The sequence below is a fragment of the Dermatophagoides farinae genome, chromosome 2 (genome assembly GCF_024713945.1).
Source record: "Dermatophagoides farinae isolate YC_2012a chromosome 2, ASM2471394v1, whole genome shotgun sequence".
Lineage (NCBI taxonomy): Eukaryota > Metazoa > Arthropoda > Arachnida > Sarcoptiformes > Pyroglyphidae > Dermatophagoides > Dermatophagoides farinae.
The window spans coordinates 5,057,469-5,071,547 of record NC_134678.1 but is presented as its reverse complement, the minus strand read 5'-3'; the positions used below and the strand labels follow the sequence as shown (position 1 = coordinate 5,071,547).

The 14,079-nt window shown below is 27.2% G+C and overlaps 1 protein-coding gene across 3 annotated transcripts in view; it reads right to left on the bottom strand.

The window, feature by feature from the left end:
- LOC124496342 (uncharacterized) overlaps nt 1-9,308 on the bottom strand; it is a 51,871-nt gene extending 42,563 nt beyond the window's left edge. Inside the window, exon 1 of one of the 3 annotated variants that reach the window (XM_075736102.1) lies at nt 7,911-9,308. The gene's annotated coding sequence lies outside the window, so the exon portion shown is untranslated. Of the gene's footprint in view, nt 1-1,513; nt 1,941-7,910 lie in introns of those variants that run through there. The other 2 variants (XM_075736104.1, XM_075736103.1) reach the window with 2 other exon arrangements.
- Between the last annotated feature and the right edge of the window lie 4,771 nt (nt 9,309-14,079).

Genomic DNA, 14,079 nt, shown 5'->3' with positions numbered 1-14,079 from the left:
CGATCTTCAATATGTATGGTGTATATGTGTCCTAATAAGATATATTATTGGGGCGTATGTGTTCATGATCGGTAAACTCTTCATCGCTGTTTCTATTGTGTGTGTGTATTAAATCAAATAAAACACGAGTTTAAAAAAAAAAGAAAACTTTGGTTTGTCGTTTCAAACAACAACAATAATGATGAACAAAAATTAAATCGAAAAAAAAGATAAACGGATTCTCTCTCCCTCTCTCACTCTTTAAAGACTCGTAATTCATCATCGTTGATTCATTTAGCCAAAGAAAAAAAATGTGCAATCCAAACATCAATACAAACATTTCATGATGATTGGATGACATATATAAGATAAAGAGTTGAAATCGATGCTTTTGCACAAAAAAAATTGAATTGAATTAAATTCAATTGAATCAAAATGAAAAATAACAAAAAAAACGACAACAACAAAATAGAATCTAGGTCAACGTATCATATCGGGTGTACATATCATTCATTCGTATACGTGAATGATCATCAATTGGATCAACAATAGACAGAAGAAGAAAAAATGACAAAAAAAAATCATCAAGTAGAAATAGAAAAATTCTTTAACATGTACTATTTGATTCAATCAGATATCGAAAGCGATATGATATGATTTTAACAATTGACCATCATCATCATCAACGTATAAACCATAATGGTACTACACACAGTAGTTTGATTATCGATATCGATCTGATTGGATCATTGAGATCAACATTTAAAAAAAATGTACGTTCTAAAACGGAGTGGAGAAAAAAAATGTGATCAAATATAAATGATAAACAATACAACAAATCGATTATTTGATTGATGATATATATGATGATGATTGAATGGGTCTAGAAATAAAATCAATTGCTCAACAAAAAAAAATGTTCAGGTAGTTGAACAACATTTTTTTGGTGTCCATCCACTATCATCATGAAAAACGGACAACATCGATATCAATATTGAAGCAACGGAAAGGAGAGAAAAAGAAATAAAAAAAAAACATCGATAAGCTACCGAAAAAAAATCAATTTAATTTTTGTTTCTTCATGGCATCATCATATCTAGAATGATGGATGATGATGATGATGATTTTTAGCCAACCATACGAATGTGATCCATACAAAAAAAAAACATCAATGATATAATGGATGATAATTTGTACCTATAGCGTTTATAACGAATCGAATTATTTTCATTTTAAAAAATTTTTATAAATCATAACATATTAAAGTTGATGAAATTCGATCACATCAAAAGAAAAAACAAGAGAGAAAAAAAAATCGAGAACAAATATCTAAATCATTTGTGCATCTAATACGATTATTATTTCACATAAGAGAAAAACGAAGTTTTTCCATTATTTTGGTCATCAGATAATTGTTATGATCTATTGTTGTTGTTGTTAATATTTGGCCATAATTTATGATGAATATCGAGCCAAAACAACAACAACAAGAGCAATCTTTTTTACAAATGAGAACATGGTCAAATGGACTTACGGTTTTCAAGTCAAAAAAAGAACAAGTCAGAAAAACAGATGAAGCTAACAGATGAATCACATATCGATTCTATGAATATTGAATGAAGAATAACGATGATGATCAATCCAACCAATTTATATATTTTGGTGAAAGCGAAAAAAAAATCGACAATTTAAAATTTAATATCATTTTTTTAAAAATTTTATGGTGTCTTTGATCCCATCGATTTTGACCAATCAGAATCAACCGTTATAATGATGATGATGAATTTATCAATGACAAATTGGTAATAATTATTGAATGTAAGCAAGAAAGAATGAAAAAAAAATCTGAAAATTTGAATTTGAATTTAATTTAAGTTGGTCATTATTCTTTGTTGACATTGAAATTTTTTTTTTGTTTTCTTTCTCTCCATAATTTCATTGTTACTGCCAATTTCATGTATGTCATTTTGTAATGAAAAGAGTAAAACAAAAGAAACAATTTTTAAAATAGAAGCGAAAAGAAAGAGCAAATGAGTGAAAGTCAAAAAAGAAATTAAATTGAAAAAAATTTCAATGCTTATGCTACCACCATCATAATCATCATCATCATCATCAACTAGCTCAACCACAATATAGCTAACAGTACAAATTGTTGTTGTTATTTTTTTTTTATTATTATTTTCCATTGATATTGATCATCGATGATAGTGATAGTCAATCAACAAATAATTTGGAATCAATACGAATAATGAATAATGAGTAAAAGAGAGAAAAAAAATCAAGGTAGCCAATCAAATTGAAAAATCTAATCAACATCATCAGGATGGCAACAAACAAACCCTCACTAACATCTTAATCGAATAAAAATCAATACCAAATGAATGACTCTGTTTATTGATAGGCTTGCCGCATACACACACACACACACACAATTGATTAAATTTGCGAATTTACCTAAACCAATAACAATGGTAACAAAAGAAAAAGATGATGATGAAGAAGCAGGAAAAATGATAAAAATTTAATTTTAAACTTTGAAAAAAAATCAAATCAATCAAAATGGAAAAAAAATTAATTGCCCCTTAAGCGTTAAATCATTATTATCCCATCAATCCATATAAAAATTTCATTTAATTTGATTTTGACAGGAAACATTTGTTTGTCTTTAATTTCATCGTAATGTTCGTGGTTGAATAGAAAGCTATAGAATCGATAATCATCATTCAATACAAGATTGTATTAATAAAATGAAGAATAAAGGAATCAATCAGTCTGTTTGTCAAGGACATTTAATCATGAATACATAATTTGAAGGTATCAACAATAACATAAAAAAAATCGAATCTAATTGAATCAACGACATTGGATGACATCATCATCATCGTCATCATTAGATATTTCCTATCATAAATGGATTTTCATTTTTTTTTTCTAACAGAAAATGGCTTTCGGCTATTTGTATACAGTAAACACACATACGTTTGATCATCATCAATGTATAAATAGCTTAATAACTTTCACTACATATTTATACATTCAATGATGAAGATCTTCATTATCAAATCATAATAATAATCATCATCATGGAATCATTTTTTTCTGTGATCCACACACACACACAGAATAAAAAACAAAGATTGACATTGATAATCAGTACCAAAAAAAAATAATAATATAACAAAACCAAAATGGTGTAAAAGAAACAGAGAAAGAGGTAGAAAAAAAAGATCAATCAATCAACATAGATTCAATCCATTGAATCTATTTGAAAAAAATGTAGAATAATCAAATATAAAACGATGACGATGATTTAGTCGATGACCATGAAAGAAGATTCTTCCTTATTCGTAAATCTTTTATCTATGTTTTTATATTATATTTGAATGAAGGATTGAATGAAAAAAAAACATATACGCAATCAAAACACGAACCAAAACGATTTAAAAAGCTGATCAAATCATCAAACAAAATATTTAAAAGATGTATAGAAATGAATGTGTTGAAACCTGTTGCTTAGCTATTTCAAATTTTCACTTTCAATCATGATCACACAAGTGAAAGAAAAAACAACAGTGATAATTTGTCGTTAGATAGAGAAAATGAAACTAATACATAAAAAAATTTGAAACATTTCTTGTTGTTGTTGTTGTTCTAAATCTAATTTGATTGACAAAGGTCAACTACACGTATGCATATACGTTTAAATTATTCAGGGGTATGTGTTTCAGATGAATATGATACTAATAAAAAAAATGAAAATATTTTTTTTTTTGGCCAACATGGTAACCATCAAAAAGATTATTTCAATAGAGCTTTTGAAGTGTTGAGTTTTTGTTTTATGGCCCATGGACACAAAACACAAACACAAAAAAAAAATAGAAATAAAAATGGTGAAACCCACAGAAACAATTCGATGGACGAAAGAAAAAAAAAATCGTAATAATTTAGTTAACAAGTTAGAAAAGCTTTTCGTTTCTTTTTCACGCCGCTTAACCTGGTCTTCGTGGATTACAATGGCGACAATTTTTTTTCTTTTTATTTTTACTCTTTTTTTAGACTAATAATGAATATATGATGAATACGGCTATGAATTTGTCAAATGAGATACATGCACGTGTGTGTGTGTGTGTGTGTGAGAGGGAGAGAGAGAGATGAAGGGTTGACAGTTGATTGTTGAGGTCAACAAACACCAAACAAAACAATTTAACTAATCATCGTGTTTTTTTTTCTAAATTGGCTATAATGTGATATTATTTATGTTTAATTTATGGTTGACCATATTTTCTGGGTCTTAAGGCGATTTGTATTATTTTATATTTGTTTTTACTTTTGAAATTTTTTCAGAACAAAAGGAACATTCCTTGAAATAAAAACATAAAGAAATTATGATTACCGACCACAGAAAAATGTGACATTTAAGCCCTGAAGGGTCATTTTTTGGATCAATTTCGTCCAAAAAAAAATATTATGAAATAATTCCAATGGTGGCAAAACTTGAATGTTTGTTCTTTTTTTTCTGGCCACTTGTTGCATGAATGTATAGATGGCAAAAAAATCGATACAGGAACTTAAAATTTTCAAACTAATTTAGATTTATATCGGTGATTCGACATGCGATACATATGCATGCATTGTAAATGTCTGAAATTGAGCAATCAAACGAAAAAAAAAAATCAGTTCATCCATTGAATTTGTATTTCTACATCTAATTATCGTGATATAAACAACATCGACCATAGAATGTGGATTAATAAATTCAATCATGATATATCGACACCAATGATGGACAAAATAACAAATTTAATTAATTAACTATGAACTAATTAGCCGACAAAGATTTTGACATCAAATTGACCAAAAAAAAAAGAAAAAAAACAAAACTTGAAAAATCAAAATGATTTCATTCTTCTAGTATCCAATGGAAATAATGATACCGTAAAATTCACATAAAATTTTGCCAAAACAAAATGATGAAAAAAAACAACAAAATTGGGGCCAAGATACTTTGTATCAAGAGAAAAAAAATATATCAGGTAGTTATTCACGAATGATAATGTAGAAAAAAAACATCAACAAATTTCTGACCAGAGTTACATGAGGATTGAGTTGAAGAAAAAAAATTATTTTCCAATGATGATGACCCGACTTGTCAAACTTGTGTGTCGTTGTTCTCACACACACACACACACAGACACACACATAGAATGAGTATTTGAAAATAGAAATTTTAATACAATTTTTTTTATTTCGAACCAATTCGAGGATAAGTCGATCGATTGGTATTTGTATCCAAAAAAAAAAAAAAAATGATCATCATCATCATAATCATCAGCAAACTGATTTTCTTTCTTTTTTCATCATCATCATCGTCATGAAAAATGAATCATGCATGGTTCCCATCAAGGTGATGATTTTGGTCAACAACATTGTTGTTGTTGTTTTTTTTTGATTTTTAAGTACAAAGAAATCAAAAAAAAAAAATATATAGAACGTACCACAAATATGTGCGGAATGAATATTTTCAACAACAACAACAAAAAAATAAGTAGAAATTTTTCAATTCAAATTTGAATCATGAATTCGAATCGAATCGATAAAACTATACTTAACTATAACAAGATATTCGAGACATCACTATTCAGAATGAATTGTATGAATTGAATGAATGTTAAAAAAAGAAAAAAAAATACATTTTCTGGATCCAATCATCATCATCATCATCATCATCATACAGACATGTAATACACTTGCATTACAACTAACCGATATCCATAATAATCATGAATATAATGGTCAAAAAAAAATGGACAACATCATTCGATTGCGTGCATCTCTTGTTATAGACTGTATGTGTATGTATGCTAGCACGGTACGTCATTCGAATCCGAATATATGAACGAATGAACGAATCAATCGATCGATCGATTTGAATTTTTTTCTCTCATTTTTTTTTTGATTTTGATTTTTTTTTTTTTTTTGATGACGATGAAAGTGTTGAAATCAGATTTTATGATGATGATGATGATGATGATGGTCCGAATGTGTTGATGGTAGTGATGATGATGATGATGAAACATAATAATAATAATGATAATAACTAGAAAGAATCTATTCTATTTCCAATATTATTGATGTGATGATAATGATGATGATGATGATGATGATTTGGGTGATGAGATTTAATATGGTGTAGAAAAGATAATTTTGATTGATTTGAAATAAAATTAAAAAACAAAATAAGAACAACAACAAGAACAAAATGAGAAATGAAAGGTGCGAAAAATAAAAATTGTATTGAGGAATAAAATCATTATTATAAGAAAAAAAACAACATCGACATCCTCATCATCATCATCATCATCATTATGATTGCAATCGATTTTTAGTTTGTCGGGTATGAGCATTGAGAAATGATGAAAAAAAGTAGTGATGAGATGAATGATTGGAAAGAATTCAGTGTGTGTGTGTGTGTGTATGTGATGTAGAAATTGTCCGAACTAATTTCGTTTGTCAACCATTTGATCGTCGATAATAAGTATTATTGATGATGATGCTTTCGATCAAAAATAATGAACTGTTAAATTTTTTTGAAAATTTTATTTTTCTCTGATGTCTTAGTCTAATGATGATGATAAGCATGATGAGCACTAATTATCTACATACAAAACCATATGGATCGAATCAAATTAATTAATTTGCGGAAAATTTCATCTATCATTGTCATTGATTATGATATGTTTTGTTGTTAACTTTAACAAAAAAAATGCAAACAAACAAACAAAAACAAACGAAAAAAAAATCCCAATCGAAAACTAAAAAAATAATCCGATTGACAATTCAATGAAAATTTAATTCAGCAAAGTGGGAGAAAAAAAATTCAAAAATGAGATTATGATGGCTTCCTTTTTTTATTATCATTGAAAAAAATAAAAAATAAAAATTACCAATCATGAATGGCCACCAATCAGTTGACCAAATCGACCGATAAATCGATTGGTATGAATATTGATAGATGGACAATAAATAAATCAAACAAATAAATAAACAAACGTAATTTTTTTTTTGGTGATCAAACGAATCAATCATTCAAAAATAATAATAAAAGAAAAAAAACCATCATCATAGGCTATTTTGATAAAAAAAAAATTGATTGGATTTTTTTTGTTGTTCGTTCTTCATAGTTTTTTTTTGTTTATTTAAATTCACAAGATGGACAAGATTCGACTAATTTGATGGAAAATGGATTTTTTTTGTGTGTGTTTAGTTCAATATGGAATATTTTTTTTCTAATCGAAAATTTATTTGTTATTTTCACAACAACAACAACAACGACGACGAAAAAAATTCAGCCAATGATAATTTGAATGAGAATCGATTTATCGAAAACAATGGAGAAAAGAGAGAAATTTGATTTCATAATTGCCAATCGATTGACTATGTGTGTATGTGTGTATGTGTGTGTTCGTTTTTTTTTTATTTTCCTTGAATGCTAATAATAATATGAATGAAAATGATAATAAATTCAGATCACACTTGAACTTGAATCTAACTAGATCAAGAGATAAGTGGCAATAATAATTTCATTATACAATGTTTGATTTGCATTCCAAACAAACAAACAAACAAAAAAAATTATTATCATTATCATTTTTTTTCCTTTTTGAATCAATTTAATTTTTCAAGTGTCAATCACAAAGAAAAACTACGCAAAAAGATGTACCAAAAAAAAAATCGAATGGAAAATTTTTTTTTTGCCTTTTTACAAACACACTATAAAAAAATGAATCCAAACATTTTTTTTATCCAAAATTTATTTTTTTTTCTTGCTGAAAATTCATCATCATCATCAATGACATATCATCAACATAATATTAACAATTGAGAAAAATGATGCAAAACAAATAAACGAAAAAAAAATGAAAATTACTAACCAAATAAGCGACAAAACAAAATCAATTGGTCGATTCGATTTGATTAAGATTCGTTGTTGTTGTTATTATTATTATTATTTGATGATGATGATGATGACAAGTACATGTGTGTTGGATTTCAAGTTAAAGTTGAAGATTTTATATATTTAAACACAAATGTTATGTCGTTATACACATCCAAATTACACAAACACGTAAACAGAATATCAAATATGATCATTTGATGTTGATGATGATGATGATGATGATAAATTATTCCATTGGGCAAAAAAAAAAACTTTAATCGATTTGATGCTCAAATTCATAAAATTGGACCAGAAGTATTTTTGTAAAGAAAAATAATAAAATGATTTGGTACACAGTTATACTCAGTACACTTTATCATTATCATAGGAAATGTAAGTTATGTTTGCAATTTACATGCACGCAGAAAAAATAAAAAATAAAAACACGTGCTATTTGTCGTGATAAATTCAATCATCAGATGAACAGTTTTTGTTGTTTATGCTATGACAAAATTATGATTTATATAAATCCACACATATATGATAGTGATGATGAATAAATTTAAATTTCATTGGAACAAAATTGTGAATTTGCCAGGAATAATAACGATGATGATGATGATGATGAAGGTATCAAATGATGAAAACAAGTTCTTAGTACACATGAATAGCAATGGTAATTTAATTTTTTTTTTTTCGACAAACTATAACTGTTTTTGTCGTTTTTCTGAATTCTTTTTTTTCACTTTTATGTTTGATTCCGGTGAAATTAATTGTATTGAAATTTTTATCAATCAATTTATGATAAAACAAAAATTTGTCAAAGTCGAAACAAACAAACAAACAAACAAAAAAAAATTTCACAATTAGCGGAAGTCTTAATAAATTCACATTTCAACAAAAAAAAATGATAGATGAGCTCAGAATAATTAAGCAAAACACAGAATCGATAAAAAAATTTTTTTTCACGAAAAACAAAAAACAAAAATTCCGTTAAGAATTGCAAATTCAAGATGACAAAGAAGAAAATAACCAGAAAAAAAATTTTCATTCAATGTAATTGGATCTTCTTCAGAAAATCATTCTGCCAAAAAAAAAGGTTAAGCAACGAATTATTGCATACATATTATACACATGCAAAAAAAAATCAGTAGATAAATAGCATCAATAGAAAAATTGAATACATCCGAATTGAATAGAGAGTGGTAACCAACTAAATTAAAAAAAAAATGAAGCAAAAAAATAAAAATTTCAAAATGCTGAAATTTTTTTTTTTTTTTAGAAACGAGGATGTCTCGGATGGATGGATGAATGGTTAATATGATCATGTAACGAATGGCGAAATGAAGAATATGTTGAAAAAAACTACTTCAGCCAGTAGTTAGCAACAACAGTGGCGAAGTTTTTTTTTCGTTTCTTCTCTAAAAAAAAAAATGAAAATTTCAAATGAGACCTGTTGCTGCTAGTAGCATTTATCAATGTTAACAAATGAATTCGTATATAGCTCACCTGTTTGCTTCTATGACCATGTTGGATCACACAGGCTACCACACACACACACTATCAGTATTGATAACTGTCGTAATTTCTGTCTTTAGTTTTTTTTCCTACGTTCATGTGGTAGTAGTCATCATAGTTTAAGAAAATGGATAAAGATTCACATGGATGTTGTTCTGGTAATGTTGAATAGAATGTGTGTGTGTGGTGATGTGTGATTTCTTCCTTCCGAATACTAATAATAACACAGAATCATTGAAAAAATTGAATTGTAATTCAATTGTAATAAATAGACAAAAATGGCGCGTTTTCTTTCAATAATGTTTTCTGGGTAAGGCTATGGTTGTTGTTTCATCATCAAATTGGTAATTCTATTGTTCTCCATCTGTGTGTATGTATGTATTTATTATAATCTCAATGAAGGCCATTTGGTGGCTATATATTGATACGATTCAAATTGCCGACAACAATGAAAAAAACCAGCATTTTTGCACCCACAATCATCGTGAATCGAAAAGAATGAAATACAAAATATTTGTGATAGAATTGAATGACAAAATAAGAAATATAAAAAGGCGCCAAATGTAGATGTGTTGTTTTCAAAAACCAAAAAAAAAATTTTTGCATGCATTCAAAAATCCCACGCGCTTTATAAAATTTGTATTTCCAACTATCATGCATTTTTTTTACATCATAAAAGATTCATATTTTCAAATGTTGATCCCAATTCATCACTTTATTTATTATTTGTAGACGTTGATGATCCAAATCCTTGTTTGATTATTATGATTATATGATGATAATGATCCATGAAACATTTATAATGAAATCAAACCACTAATACAACAATGACCAATGTCAACAGCGAATAAACAAACAAACCATATGACCATATGGATCGAATCCATCAATCGATTTGCATAAAAAAGTGTTATAATTAGTCTATTGGTCATTGTTGTCGGTTCGAAAACAACAACAACAAAATTTATTCATAAAAACGTTTTTTTTTATTCATTCAAAAATGTTCAACACATACAATGATTACACGAACAAACATGGACATCATCATATATTTAAATACATTTACGATTACCACGATGACCACAACAACAACATCATCATCATCATCATCATCATAACCACAATGGTGTGATGAAACAATGATGATGATAATAATAATGATGATGAGCGATGTGTATGATTAAGCTTTGATTGCTCTTATTTTCATTTTCATTTTTTTTATATTTTTCATACTTAAATGCTCGACAAACGTCATTGTTGTTAATTTGCTTATTGTATTCATCATCATCATCATCATAGTCGTCATCGTCGTCGTCATCAAATTTATTTTTTCCAAACCTTGAAACTATCTTTGAATCTTGATGTCCCCATCATTTCATCAAACGAAAAAAAAGTTTTTTTTTTTTTTTTTTTGATTGAAAGTTTTCTTATTATTGAATAAGAATTGTCTTCAAGATTTAACAAGCTGATGATGATGATGATGATGAACCGATCGATCGATCGATCGAATGATTGATCCATCCATTATCTATTGAAACAATCCTATTAATCCGATTTAAATACTATAAACAATTATGTAATCAGGGAAAAATTTTGATTTGATTTCAATTTTTTTTTCAAAAAATTTTATTTTAAATTTATCTCATTACAATTTGCTATAATTTTCCTGTCAATATCGTTGACAAAATTGAATTAGGGAAAAAATGAATGAAAATCATCTAAATGTGATCAAATCAACAATAATAATAAAATAATCAGTTGATGTGATGATTTCTCAATTTTTCAATATTCATATTAGGATAACGTGAGAAACGCTCGTTTTTTTTGGCATCGAATAACATTCAAATTAGATGTGATTTTTTCTTTTAATTGCCGTTACCGAATTTTTTTTTTATTATTGTTGGCAATGGCGATCACAATACACACACACACACACATGTGTGTGTGTGTGTGTAAAACAAAGATAAATGAAAAGAAAAATTGTGCCGTTATTTATTTATTTTTCATTTTTAGATGATGATGGCCAAACCAATTCATATTAATTTTTGTTTTTTCATTTCATGTTGGCTTGATTATGATCATCATCATCATCAACAGAAAACGATGATTATGATGATGATGATGATGATTTCAACACCATCATTTTGATTCAAGGTATATCAAGTAGTTGTAATAGGCCCAAATGCCAGTAGTTTTTTTTTTGATTTGTTAATTGTCCAAAAATTGTCATCATCATCAACAGCTAATCATACACACTGATGTTGTTTCTATTTTACTTTCCCTTATTATTGTTGTCACACACACACACACACACACACACACACACACACAGCGATGATGATGATGACAATTTCTTTAAAATGAAATGATTTCGATTTCTATTGTCTATTCTTTTTTTTTGTTATTCTTATTTGTCAATGTTAATATAATTTCATACAAGATATTACTGAAACAAGAAAAAAAATCGTTTTTGTTTTATTGTCAATGGATGCAATGTTTTCATGATATATAATTGTCATTATCATCGTCATCATAATCATCAAGAAAAAAAACGATAATCATTATTGATGGATAGAAAACACTACACACCCATAACTATTTTTGCCACACCTACTACTTTGTTTGTAGAATTTGTTTGTTGGATGTTAATAAATTAGATAAGTTATATTATTATTATTGAACAAAATTTAGATTACAAACACACATATAGAATGGGTGCGAACCTTTTTCTAATTTTCTCTGTGTAATAAAAATTTTTTAGAACGGGTGCTACATTCTGAAATTCTTTCTTATGATCATATTAGATGCATATTGTGTGTGTTGATCATATCATATGCATCCCACATAGGATAACATTTTTTTATCTGCTGCTTATCCCATGTTGGATAATTATTAGTACTGTGTAAATCCAATTGGTGTTTAAATTTTTTTCACCTTTTCTCCATTGTTTGTTGGTGAACAACAACAACAGCAACAGCAATTGTTAATCAATGTCAATGTTATATAATTATTGTTATATGCAAAAGATTTATTCACAATCAATATTTACCAGGATTTCAATTTTTTTTCCTCTTTAACAATGATCTTTTGCCATTTGATTGCCGTTGATGAAATATATAACAGACACAACAACAACAAACGAAAAATTTGAATCTGATCTACCTTGACCCATGATTAGATTTTTTTTTAATTTTTGAAAATTATTAATATTAAATATTATCTAGGACATATTTCACCATCACATGCAATTACCATTACATTCATAAGATGATTATCAATTATTGATTTTTTTTTTGGTTGTTGTTGTTGATTAGTTTTTATAATCAAATCAATCAAATAAAGGAAATAATGTTGAAATTATTGTGTGATCGAAATTTTTTTGTTTATTTGTTCTGGGTTCTGGTATTTGCATTCGGACTTGTATTTTTAATTTCAGTTTGTTCAAATACTGTGTGTATGTGTGTGTTTGCATCAACAACAATGTTGTCTAATCAAATGTCTTAATTATGGATTGATGGATAATTATTTACTTACACTATAGTTGAATTTGTCTGTAATCAAAATATGATACATTGTTTCTTTCAATCATTTCTTTCATTAATTTTCTTTGAATTTTTTTTTCTTTTCTCTATCAAACATTCGCCATTCGCAAAATCAAAATCAAAATGGTCGCAATTTAACTTTCTACTACTAATGTATATAGGAAAAAAAAGTTTGGTGCAAATTTTCCAATACGTCGAAGGTTGAATCATTGAAAACAATCAATTAATCATTGTACATGATGATGATGATGAAAATCATCATCATCGATTGAATCCACAGCATCCATCGACAGCCAACAACAAAAAAAATGGCCAACTTGTTTGTGAATAATTATTTAGTACACCAAAAAATGATTATATTCGATTGATTGATTCTTTTTATCAATTTTTTTTCGCATATATCCATATACTTTTTTCATGTTCTCATAAATTCTATCACCATTCGGAAATAGAACAAAACTTTTTTTTTTGTTATTTCACTTATTCAATATATAAACAATTAAAAAATGGTTAACTAGAAAGACAATTGTTCTTTATAAATTCATGTCTTTTGTGTGTGTGTGTGTGTGCGCGATCCAACATGTTCCAAAATGATCATCAGGTGATGTTGTTATATATTTATTTTTTCACGAAAAAAAAGAACAATAGTTTCAATGTATTTGTACATGTGCATAACCTTGATTTCAATCCAACAACAACAATAATAATAATGATGATGATGATAACGACAGTGACCATTATTCTTTACGATGATTATGATTATCATCATCATCATAATAATAATGATGATGATGAATATAATCAAATTTTTCATTATTATTATTATTCATATTCATTTGAATTTTTTTGTATATTCCAATAAATAAATGTGTGATTTGTTGTTTTCTCGCTTCTTGTTTTATTTATTTTTTTCTATTTTTACATACACAAAATTGGACATTGATAAATTGATCTTTAATTTAAACTAAAAAACATGAAACAAAGCATACTGACTGATTCGCTTGTTAGCAGTAGGGTTGTTGATTTTTTTTCTAGATTTCTTTTCTTTCAGAACACAAGGAAAACAATCCAATTTATATATTTAATTTTATTTTGATTGAAATC